Here is an 11,395-nt window from a genome sequence, read left to right as displayed (position 1 = left end):
CACGGCTTGCAAAAGTAATGCCGTATAAGAGATACCCCTAAGTTGCCAATTGGTTTATATCAGTAAAACCGGACGGTGTTTTAATGAAAGGGTGCGTCAGCTCAATTGGGCCGTAAATAAAAATACGGGGGCCATCTGGCAGAACACTGTAAATGTCACAATGGCCATCCGTATCTTCGTCACACCAGGTTTCTGGCAAGGTCTAGAGGTACACTAGAACGGGAGATATTAGAAGCTTTCTACATTATAAAGGCCGAGGACACGTGCATTAGCTGTCCTTCAGTGACACTTACCGAAAAAGAGATAGCTTTCATAATGAGATAGGGAGGCTGTGATGTGACGATGGGCTATTTTAGGTTGTACTTATTTAAAATCCTGCTTCTTCAAAAAAAAAGAAGAATCAGGTGGCAGTAAAATCCCAGCACTTTAACTAATTTTCTCTCTCTCTCTCTCTCTCTATATATATATATATATATATATATATGTATATATATATATTCACACTAACGCAGGTAGCGGCTCCTAATTGGCCTGTTGGCGCTCAGGCGCCACTCACGTGTCTTTAATGTTTCACCCTCTATGATTTGAAAATACATTTCAGCATCACGTATCCAAGGACTGCAGAGGAGGCAAGCAGCAACCTTCTGAGACGTCAGACGTCGGTGGCGATAGAGGCGTGTTGTGCTGCTCGTCTAAACCGAGGAGGCGTTTCCAATGTCATCTGTTTAGCGATTGAAACTAGAGCTATTGCGGCTTCGGCTGACGTTGGCGTCAAGACTCCAAGGAGTGTATTTAATACTTCCAGAGAGGTTACACGGGTTTCGTACAATTTATGCCTATAGAAAGTAATCCGCGACCTTGAGAGAATCCTTATAAAAGGGGCTTACATAAAAGGCGTCCCACATTCTCGCTTGAAAAGAGGCCCTCAACAGAGCCTATCGTGCTGAAAGACTTGACTCTGAAAGACTCGTTTGGATTCGCAGCCACTCAGAACGTCTACTTCTTCAGGCATCGCTAAAAACAAGGTGAGTAACACTGCAGGCGTGCTGTTGGAGAGAACTGTTTATCACAGAATCGTGTTTCTTTTTTTTACACATAGCCCGGAAACAACTGGAATAATTGGTGCATTAGACAGGCCCTTTATACTGAATATATCATAAAAAGTACAGGTGAGTTCCCACTAAACTATTTTGTGAAACGAGAAAATGTCTCGCATAACAAATTTTAAAGCTGATATATTTGTTAAGACGAGGTATTAAATATACCTTTTACCCACAAAGCCATGTTGATGAAAATCGATTCTCTTGTTCAGTTCGTTTTAATGCACAGGAGTTTCATAGGTTAAGCACATGCGTTTGAGGGGAACAGCATGACCTTCCTCATACTGACCATCTATGTAATGGTTGTTGAAAGCCGGGAAGGCAGTGCCCAAGCAGGAATTGCTCGTCCTGCTTGGTGCACTGAAATAACTGCTTTTCACTATTAACAGACTGATAGTCATGAATAAGCTTGACGGTTTATGGATTTATGGTTTTATTCTTTGTTCTTTAAAAACGTTTTCGCCGGCAATGTATGATATACTGGTTTCAGAGGTCAAATAGGATCGGTTTTGTATTTCTCTTTGCGCGCTCTACACACTAAGAATATTGACACACGGTAAATGAATTGGTGTTTTCAGGTTTCGATAACCATGGCACTTCGTTATCTTTGGCTGGCGGTCGCCTGGACGGCTGTACCGTTTGCTGTAGCGAGTATCTTTTCTGGTAAGTGCTGCTGTAATAAACGCGGAGAAAAACGAAACAATGCGTCAGAGAGGTTCGAAGGAAGGTCCAGACTAGCTTGGTGGGAATCTCTTCTAAGCCTCAAGAATCGAGGTCTGTTCATTAGGACACAAAAATTATTGTTGGCTTCCCCAGCTTCTCTCTGTCTAAAGGTGTAGAGGTGCGTCTATTGTTTCTGGAACTTATTGCACCCCTATTGTACTTTTAGGAATATAGTTCGATTAGCATGTCTAGTGCGTAGATGACAGAAGCGTGGAAATTATTTTTCGATAGATATCTGACATCCATACATAGCCTATATATGTACATATATAGTCCATAGCCCAGCAGTAGATTACGAAATATAAATTATTACGATCGTACGTCTTCATCAAATTTAAAGGGCACTGATAATTATTTTCTAAGCCACGTTGACTTATAACACGCAAAGAAGTCACTCATCATACAGCATGCTACGTCTAATGGGATAATTAATGCAACACTGTTTTTCTAAAAATACATTTGTAATTGTGGGACGAATTAATAACTGGGTAAATTCGTTAGCAGGCATGGCACATATTGCGGTAACGGAAGAGAGAGAAAACGAAATTGTTACGACATGCGCAATCGTATCGTTGCTTTTTTATTATTTGCGTTGCAAGATTAATGTGTCTCACTAGAGTGTGTTTCGACACTGGTGAGTAGATTAGAATGACATAAAACCTATCGATTAGTGAAAGATTTTAACTCCTGTAAGCCGCAAAAGGAAGTAAAAAAAACACATCTTTACATAGACGCAGAATAGCAGCTGCAGCGTAGCGTTTCTTGTAGCTCTTTTCAAGTCAGAAAATTCTTGATAAATTATCAAGTAATGAACCTTTTTTTTAAGCCTGCTGTTCGCCATCACTACTGACAAATGTTTGAAGCTATTGCTTCATTCAGTTTCACCTTCACGCAACCGAAGGCAAGCGGTGAAGGCAGCCGGTCAATAAGGTCACTCATGCTACCTGAAGGCATCGATGTTTCCGGATTTGAGACCCCTCTTATGGTATAAACGAGAAGAAAGAGGGGTTAACCGAGGGGCCCGATTCTTCTTAGTCATTTCTTAACAGTCAGTTTCTTTATTTCATTTAATAAGCACAAGTATTTTCCGCTATGTTGTCCTTGGTTTCAGTGCTTTTTGGCTTCTTATGATATCACTAATGAAATCGGGCCCCTCGGTTAACCCCCCTTTCTTATAGTTCATACATAACCAGGGTCTCAAATCAGGCAACATTGATGCCTTCAGGTAGCATGTGTGGATTTATTGAGCGGTTGCCTTCACCCAAAAAGATCACGTTCTCGTGACGCCTGGGGCCGAAAGGATGTTCCACGTCCGCCGCCAAGGTCTTTGAGTGGTGGCGCTGGCTAACACTCTCAGGGTACTACAAGGAAACATATACACCCAAGAAAGTGGACTTGGAACGGCGCCGCGGTAGCTGAATTGGTAGAGCATCGCACGCGAAATGCGGAGGTTGTAGGATCTTTCCCCACCTGTGGCAAGCTGATTTTTCATCCACTTTTATTTCCGATAACTTATGGTTACTTTATTTCATTTATTCGCCACAAGTGATTTCCCCTATGTCATCCTTGGTGTCAGTGTTCATTGGCTTCTTGTGATAGACGCTTCAGTAGTCACACATAAAAAACCTTTTGTTAAAATAGATAATTTCTTGATTCTAGGATCAGCGTGCGACTTCAGTGGTATAGATGTGGAAGCCGCTGTTGCGAGACTGATCGCCAAGCTGCCGGATGACGTGGTCATTGGCTCCGAAGAATTTTACCCTGTCATTGCTGGCTTTGAAGTAAGAGCTTTCAATGCGACTGGATTCCGTAAGCTTCAACAGTTTGGTCCTGCGATGCCGCACTGCCTAAATGGCACCCGCAGGGTGCAAGTAGAGTTCATCAACACAGGCGACGTCGTTCTGGCAGCGCCCTGGAGACACTGTTCTGGACTACAAGGCACATTGCGTCTACGTTCCGCGCTATCTAGTTTCAAGACGCACTTCCACATTGTACTTGGTGAGAGAGATAACGACATCAAGCTCTCTTACCACGGCCCCACGCTTCCGTTGACTACCGACAGCGTCCAGGTCAACGTAGGCAGCGCCTGGCCAAACGCAAACACAGTGGCTGGAATCCTGGCCATAGTGTTTCCGGCAGTAATCCGGGATTTATGGAATGGGGAGTTCTTTTTCCGACTCAGCCTAGCTTTTGATAAGGCGCTTAATTAGATGCGTAATGACAAATTCAGGCTGCATGATACCATAATTGCATGAACTATTGTTGGTTACCGGTGACGCGGCGGGAACACGAAATGGTATGGATGAAAAAAAATTACATCCAAATCTTACCTACACTAGACCGTTCATTAAATAAACCACTGAATATAAAGAAGTTGTCTTCTGTTTTTATCGTATTTTCATATGCAATGAATCAGGTACGTAGCACATCTGTAGCTTAAATGGGTTTTTGTTTGGAAAAACAAAGTGTTATGGGCAGTCTGAACCATAAGAGTGAAGTGCACACGAAACACAACTCCGACCGCATCTAAAAAAGGAAGCCGTACTGATAATTTTATAACGTTCCTGAACACAAACGAAGCCGTAGGTGAAAATATTAATAATGATTTCCGTTTCGACAAAAGACGGCTTAATTATAGGTACAAACAAATGGAAAATACATGATTTGTTTGTCGAAATAAATAATCTTCCTTTCGCGCAATGTGCGAGATCATTGCTCTCACAAAGGGCGCTATGTACGACAATTGAGATAGAGCATACGCTGGTAGCCGTACGGGGGCCATATTGGCGGAGACGTCTCCGCGTATAGGCTCGGCAATGCTGGTTGTGTGCCGCCACCTAAAACGCTCTTTCAGCGGCGCCGTAGAATCACCGTTTCTGTTGAAGATTCCAGTTCGCGAGTTTCCTACTTTTACGAGATACACCATGAAACGCACACACTAGGACACAACACCGCAAAAAAAAAAAAGAAAAACGACACTGTATCTTCGAGAAGAGCAATAGTGGAAATCAACTGTTTGATCTACAAGCCTTCAACGACTGATACTTCGGTCGATAATGAATTCTGGCACTTTCTAAGTGTGTAGTAGCAACAGCTGTACACGGCGCGGCAAACGTGTCTTTGTAAAGTGCGATGGTACTAGGCACGTAAAGTATTCTTAAGGCAGTTTAGGCTGCTCTTATATTTTTCCACATCATTCGTACTGTGCAATATGCGGGATTGAAAATATTTCATTCGCGCTTAGCACAAAGCTCGGAGCCGTAAACCGTTGCATAGGAAATATAATCGCAGTGTTCTGCAGACGCGGTTCTTGTTCATGGTTCAGAAGCGTCAACGTTCTCACCTGCCTGTATTTAAAGAAAAAAAGAGCACAAAACTGGGCGAAATGCCGCTTCCTGGCTTGCTTGTTTCCTGCAGATTTGAAGATTAATGGTATGGTTTGTTTTAGGTATTACTATTGTAATTTCTACAAAATTATTTGACAAATCATCCCATGTTTGGATTTCTTCGAAACGATACGCGGCGCTGTACGGTATTGCCGATTGCTTTTTCGGTTAGCACTACGCACTCCCATATATGCATTTGGGACCCCCGGCTCCTTCTTTCTTGCACTTTTGGCGTCATTATACACCAGATGTGATTGCACTGTTTCTCTGTGTGCATGAACCAACCGATGCAGACATGTACTTTGCTGCCGAATAGCCTCCACGTACGTTTTCTCTTGTATTTTTTTCTGAAGGTATTGAATATTCTGCTTGATAGTGGACTGTACTTTTACTCGAATATTGATATTCTCAAGAACTTGGGGGCGAGCTGCACCACTGGAAAAGCTCGCGCCACCGTCGGCATGACGTGATATGAGGGATCACGTGGACACAGCGGCCTCTTTGGCTGCGTCGGAAACCCGAAGCGAAGTGCAAACGAAATAAACTGTCTTATTTACGAAGCATTCCACATTCATGTTAGCGGCGAAGGATGTGTAAGCGTTCCCTCTATTTCTCTCCTTCCGAAGCAGATTGCCTTCCTATCGAATTATTTGCATTTTTGTCCCCGGTGCTTGCTGAATTTGTGTTAATTCTTTGCTTTGCGGTAGCGGCGGAGTATATATATGGTGACTGAAAGAATAAGGGCACTTGGTTGTTAGTCAGCGCTGCTGTCGGTGTCCCTCTCCTTGTCCTGTTGTTTAGCGCTGTTTTACTGCTTGGAAACGAATGTTTAAAGTTCCACCTGCGCAACGGTTCTGATTATGTGGTGAGGCTTTCCCGTTTTGGTTGTCTGTTTGAATACATTTGAAAGCACTATAATTGGTGTTGGCTGCCTTAGGAGGCGTGCACCATGGTAGGATAGTGCTCGTTGCCGCAGTGCTGGACGTACGCAACGGAGCCCAGTATCAGGCTTATTCGCACGTAGCCGCAGGACAAGAAGCTGCGGGAAGTTTGACTCGCAAACCTTAGAACCGGCAAACAGTCGTTAGCTACCACTTGAGTATGCAGCAACGGCAGACCCGACGATTTCTGCTACGGCGCCAGGTCTGCGATGTTCGGTGAGTAGCAAAAACGCGCACTAAGACGCTCGCTCGCGCCCGCTGCCCCGCTAATGTCATGACGATTTGGTCTGTGAACATGTTGATGCTAGATACTTGCATGTTCAGTGGTATGGAAAGGGTGCGGTAAAACGCACATTAGATAAAGGCCTGGCATATGGTCAGGTTTATGTTATGAATTAATACACTGGACTACGAAAAAGGAGCAGCGGGAAATCGCACGCGGAGAAAATTGACGAACAAACAGTGCGACGCAACTTCAGAAATTATATTGAAACATCCAAAAATTTAGAAAAAAACCAAACAAGATTGAATCGTCGCGACGGCACATCACAGTCGCTGAATGCGGTGAAGTCTATATAACGAAATTATTTTTCAACAGCTATGATAGCGTCCCAGCGACAATGGGTCCTTGTGTGCTGTCAAATACTCATATTCTGCGGCCTAAGGCTCACAGCGTGGTGCGGAAACGCGCACGCAGCGAAATTGAAACATTATGCGTGTACATGCATGCAGATGCGCAGTCGGTAGCTACGGACCCGTGCGGTCACTGTATGAAGCTTCATTCCGTTATGCTTCATCTGGTTATACAGACAGCCTACTGTAAGAACCTACTTCACATAGATTGCTCTCATTGTTTGCCTGCCTTTCACGCGAGAAGCCGGTTCGGGAGATTCCATCGCGACGACTGAGCGCAGTGGCATTCACTGTAGAAACACCGAATAGCTCTATAAGCTATTCGGTGTTTGCAGATTTCCCACGCTTATTATTTCCACAGTTAGAAATTTCCTCGTTTTGAGTGTACTTACAGAAATGTACAGGAGGGTTGCCATGTGGTGTTTTTATTCAGCGCTGTAAGCCAAACCTGAGAGGAGGGCGCCGCGTGATCCCTCATTCTACGCAAAGGAGACGCTTCCGACAGATGGCGACTCCATAAGTCCTCGCCTCCAGTTCTCAAAGATTCCGGGCTATGACAACCCAGAAGTTGTGGCTTTGATGATTATATGTACAGACACGGTGGTGACCTGAGTCGATGATGATATGTACACATGAGGATGATAATTTTCACGTCGAGGTGAAAGCGACACGCCTGGACTCAGAAGCGGGCTAATAAACACGTCGTACATTATGTTTCCAACGAGACACATGCAACCTCTCTCTCCCATGACAACGACGTTCAGAGGGGGTATAAAGAGCCGAAATGTTAAAAGTAACAGGGGAAGTTCTTTCAAGATCCGGGTAGGGTACAAGAGAACAACTGTGACATTGGTGAGAGAAATCGGGTACACATACAGGTGTCCAGGTCAGAAAATCACAATGCGATGCATGGAAACGTAGCGGTGTTTGCGAAGATCTTGGGAGACGGCGGCAGGGGCCGAAGCGGGAAACAAATTTTTCCTGAAAAGGCATTGCCGAAGAGGCAGGAGCGGATATAGAAGCTCGACCAAGCTGTATCCAGGGCGAAAGTTTGTGAGCGGCTGTAGGCAAAGAAGAATGGATGAAAGCTGGTGTACATTGAAGTGCACTGTTCCACGCAAAATTCGCAAGAGGTAATATCGCATCCCTGCTTGCGTTGTCCGGGCTGATGTACATTGCGATCATGTCGGAGATTGTACTATGGAAATGCTCGGTCAAACCATTGGTCGGTGTATGGTAGCTTGAAGTTGTCTTAGGAGTAGTGCTGTTAGCTCGTAGAACTTCGTAAAGATTTGAAGAGAGGAAGACCTTGCCGGGGTTGCTGAGGAGAGCGCACGGTGCTTCATGGCGTAATAAGGTGCTTTGCAAGAAAAAGTCCGCCACTTCAGAAGCCGTACCAGAATGTAGAGAAGCTGTCTCAGCATAGTGAGTTAGCAGATCAACAGCTTTCACGACACAGCGATTACCTTTAACGGTCAGAGGATGCCTATTCCTATGCCCTCGCCTGCCTCTATTTGAGCAAAAAGAGCTCAAAACTGAGCCAAATGCCGGTTCGCGGCTGGTTCGTTCGCTACAGAGTGGATGTTTAAGGTTATCATAAATATAATTATTAGTTTCTGTAGTTTATACAGCATTATTTGATCAATCTCAACCTGTTTGGATTTCATGATAACAATGCGTGGCGCTCTAGCGTATCATTCAAATGCGCTTTTAACGAGTGTTGCACACTCTAGTATAATGATCTGTGACCCCGATGCCCTCCTTTAGTACGTTCAGTGTGATTACGCACCGGATGTGACTGCACTGTATCACCGTGTGGGCGAACAATCGTATGCAAACAAGTATTTTGGTGCCAAGGCGTGTCAGCGTAAGCTTTTATTTCAGCTCTTTTTTTTTAAAAACTGGAAATATTTGATAATCTATATGATTTTGGACGGCTGTGTTGCTCAGATATTCACACTCATTTATCTTTGACGACATTGCTGTCCCAACGCACCTATCAATTTCCACTCTTTTCTCGTACTGAGTGCATGACAACGAAAAAGACGCGCTGGGAAGGGGCAGGACGCGTCGAAGCACCTCACCGCCTCTGGCACGTTCTTTCGAGGGACAGCCTTTCTGTGTTTCTATGCTGCAGCTGTACAAAAACTTCATAAATGTTGACGCAGAAACATTTATGTTTTTCTCCTTTTGACCATATATGCATGTTTTTTCATAGACCTCCTGTCAATGCCTACGCATGTGCCTTGCGGACAGGCCGAATTTACCGTAAGCCAGGATTTACGCAGGGTTTAGTGTACCGATCCGGTTTGCGCAGCGATTCAGCGAAGCAGAACTATTCACGAGCCAAGGGCCCTATAACGTAAAACTATTCCAAACTTTTCTATTTGAATTCTGCAACCAGCCTTCCAAGATTGGTCAAACACTTTTTTGGACCCCCCCCCCCCCCTTCCCTTTACCTGCCTGTCAGGCGCGTCGTCATAAAACAGCGAAAACTCAACGCGCCAAAGTGACGTGTACGAACTAAAAGGTGCATTATTATTCCGAAAAAAATTTGAATTTTCGTCTGTATAGCCGCTCGCTGCCCCATTTCAAAAGGAATAAAAGATGGCTGCCCCCGATCGCTCCGGCACTGGCTATTTGCACCTGCCGGAGAGCATGGGTTTATTTGCGCCTAATAAAACTTTTTGAGTGGCCGTGTAGCATTTTCGAGCACTTTTCGCGTGTTTACGAACTCGCTCAGCCAACTCCTCATGCGGAGGGTCTGTTTTAGCGTCATTGTTAAGCCTCCGTTGCATGCCGCCGTGGTTTTCGACCAGCCATGGCAAGCTAAGTAAGGGAAAGCGGACCAATCGCAGACGCCGGCACTACTCTCCTCATCGGGTTATCGATTTTGAATGCAGCCCCATTGAATCCCTCTCCACTTGAGCGCGCTCCTCGCCCCTTGTCAGCCAATGAGATAAGACAAGCGGCTAAGTGTAGGCTATGTTATTAGTTTTTCAAGTAAACAAAAGTGACTTCCTATTAAAGAGGAGAGTGTTTGGTTCGTCTGTTCAGGCAATCCTGCGAGTGACCGCCCGATATTTGCGTTCGTGGTTTCGCAAATTTGACGTCAGGAGATTTGAATAACAACATATCGGAATAGTATTACCTTATACGGCCCCAGGAACAAACCGGAAAGAAATGGGAGCGCACTGAACTCGCTATGAATATTTCGTCCGTCAAAGGGCGCCTCTGCAGTCCATTCTGCGTGGTACAGCGTTCGTTTATGGGCAGGCAGCCGATACCCATTTACAGCGCCTGATCGCCCCATCGAATTGGCGTACCGGGCTGTAGTTCGTTCCATCGCTGAATAAATAGACGTACCAGAATGTTACACCACGCGCTCATGCTACACCGAAGTGCTACGCATCGTGGAAACATCCGGTTTAGCGTCATGGCACTGCTGGAAGTCGGCGTCCTTGTGACGGAATCTATGGCGGCGTGCGTTCTCGGTAGTAGTATCGGTATCCAATGAATCAAATCGGCGGAGTATACCAGGCAGCCATGTCACGGTCGTTAAAGATACACCAAAGGGAAACACTAAATCAGTCTACACAATAAAAGTGTTCTATAAATATTCTTTTGCAGTGTTTGATTATTAGATTGCAACGTTTGATTATTAGAAGAGAAATTCCAGGTCAAAGCTTTTCGTTATGAATTTCGTAGAAAAGGATTCTTTTCCTGGAAGACGCTGTGAAAATTCGTGACGTCACACTGATCTAATGGTGGAAATTCAAGAGCATGTCACCGCCTGTGTTTTATTGATGCTCGTTTTGTGGCTCACTAAGTGTCTTATTGTAGAACGAGTAGTGTTTTTTCATGTAGAAGAGTAACTTGCTGATACAGGAGAAATCACACTTCTCTGACGAGGATCTTTAACCGTGATGGCACAACCATCGCGTATCAGCATATAGCCGTTGTTACGTCCCTTGTGTGTTGCACGAAGACAGATATGTACGACCACTTACCCTCAGGAAAACCGGGGAATACCAACATGTAATAAAATTGTGATGATATTGGCGCACACATTTAATATATGTCGTGGTAGAGCAGTTCTCCCCACAAAATATCCAGGCGACCAAGAGGACGGTTTTGTTCAAGGACGGTGAAAAATGAACCGTGCAGTTACCGCCCATATATCTATCATGCCCTTATCTTCTAAAAGGGTATCGAAATTATTTCGAAACAATCGCTTTCATTTATTATCACAATACTATAAGTTCCGCAATTTGTGGGTTGAAAGAGAACACATAAAATATCTAATCCCCCGTGAAAAAATATATAATCAGAAATTTGGAGCATAAAGTGCGAACTCAGAAAAATTTCTAGAATTCAATAAAACGTTCGGCAACATTTATCCTGAAATTATCTCAAAATATTGTGACACTGTAATGGCTTTGTTCATGTCTGTGTGTGAAGTGAAACATTCGTTAAGCGCTTAATGAACTCTTGTAAATCGGCCAACTTGTTTTCTGGTTCTTAGGCGTGAAGGAAACTGGCAGATGCTGGTGGTCTCACGTAACCCAGCTATGGAATGTGACGAGTCAGATATTGGCTTCTATTGCCTCAT

General features: G+C 44.4%; 1 long non-coding RNA gene across 1 annotated transcript; it reads left to right on the top strand.

The window, feature by feature from the left end:
- The first annotated feature begins 703 nt into the window (after positions 1 to 703).
- LOC135897252 (uncharacterized) lies at positions 704 to 4,147 on the top strand. Its single transcript, XR_010562986.1, has 4 exons — positions 704 to 1,025; positions 1,100 to 1,169; positions 1,679 to 1,763; positions 3,483 to 4,147. It is a non-coding gene; the product is annotated as an uncharacterized lncRNA (long non-coding RNA).
- The last annotated feature ends 7,248 nt before the right edge of the window (positions 4,148 to 11,395 follow it).

The sequence above is a fragment of the Dermacentor albipictus genome, unplaced genomic scaffold (assembly GCF_038994185.2).
Source record: "Dermacentor albipictus isolate Rhodes 1998 colony unplaced genomic scaffold, USDA_Dalb.pri_finalv2 scaffold_35, whole genome shotgun sequence".
Taxonomy (NCBI): domain Eukaryota; kingdom Metazoa; phylum Arthropoda; class Arachnida; order Ixodida; family Ixodidae; genus Dermacentor; species Dermacentor albipictus.
This window is presented reverse-complemented; position numbering and strand designations above follow the sequence as displayed.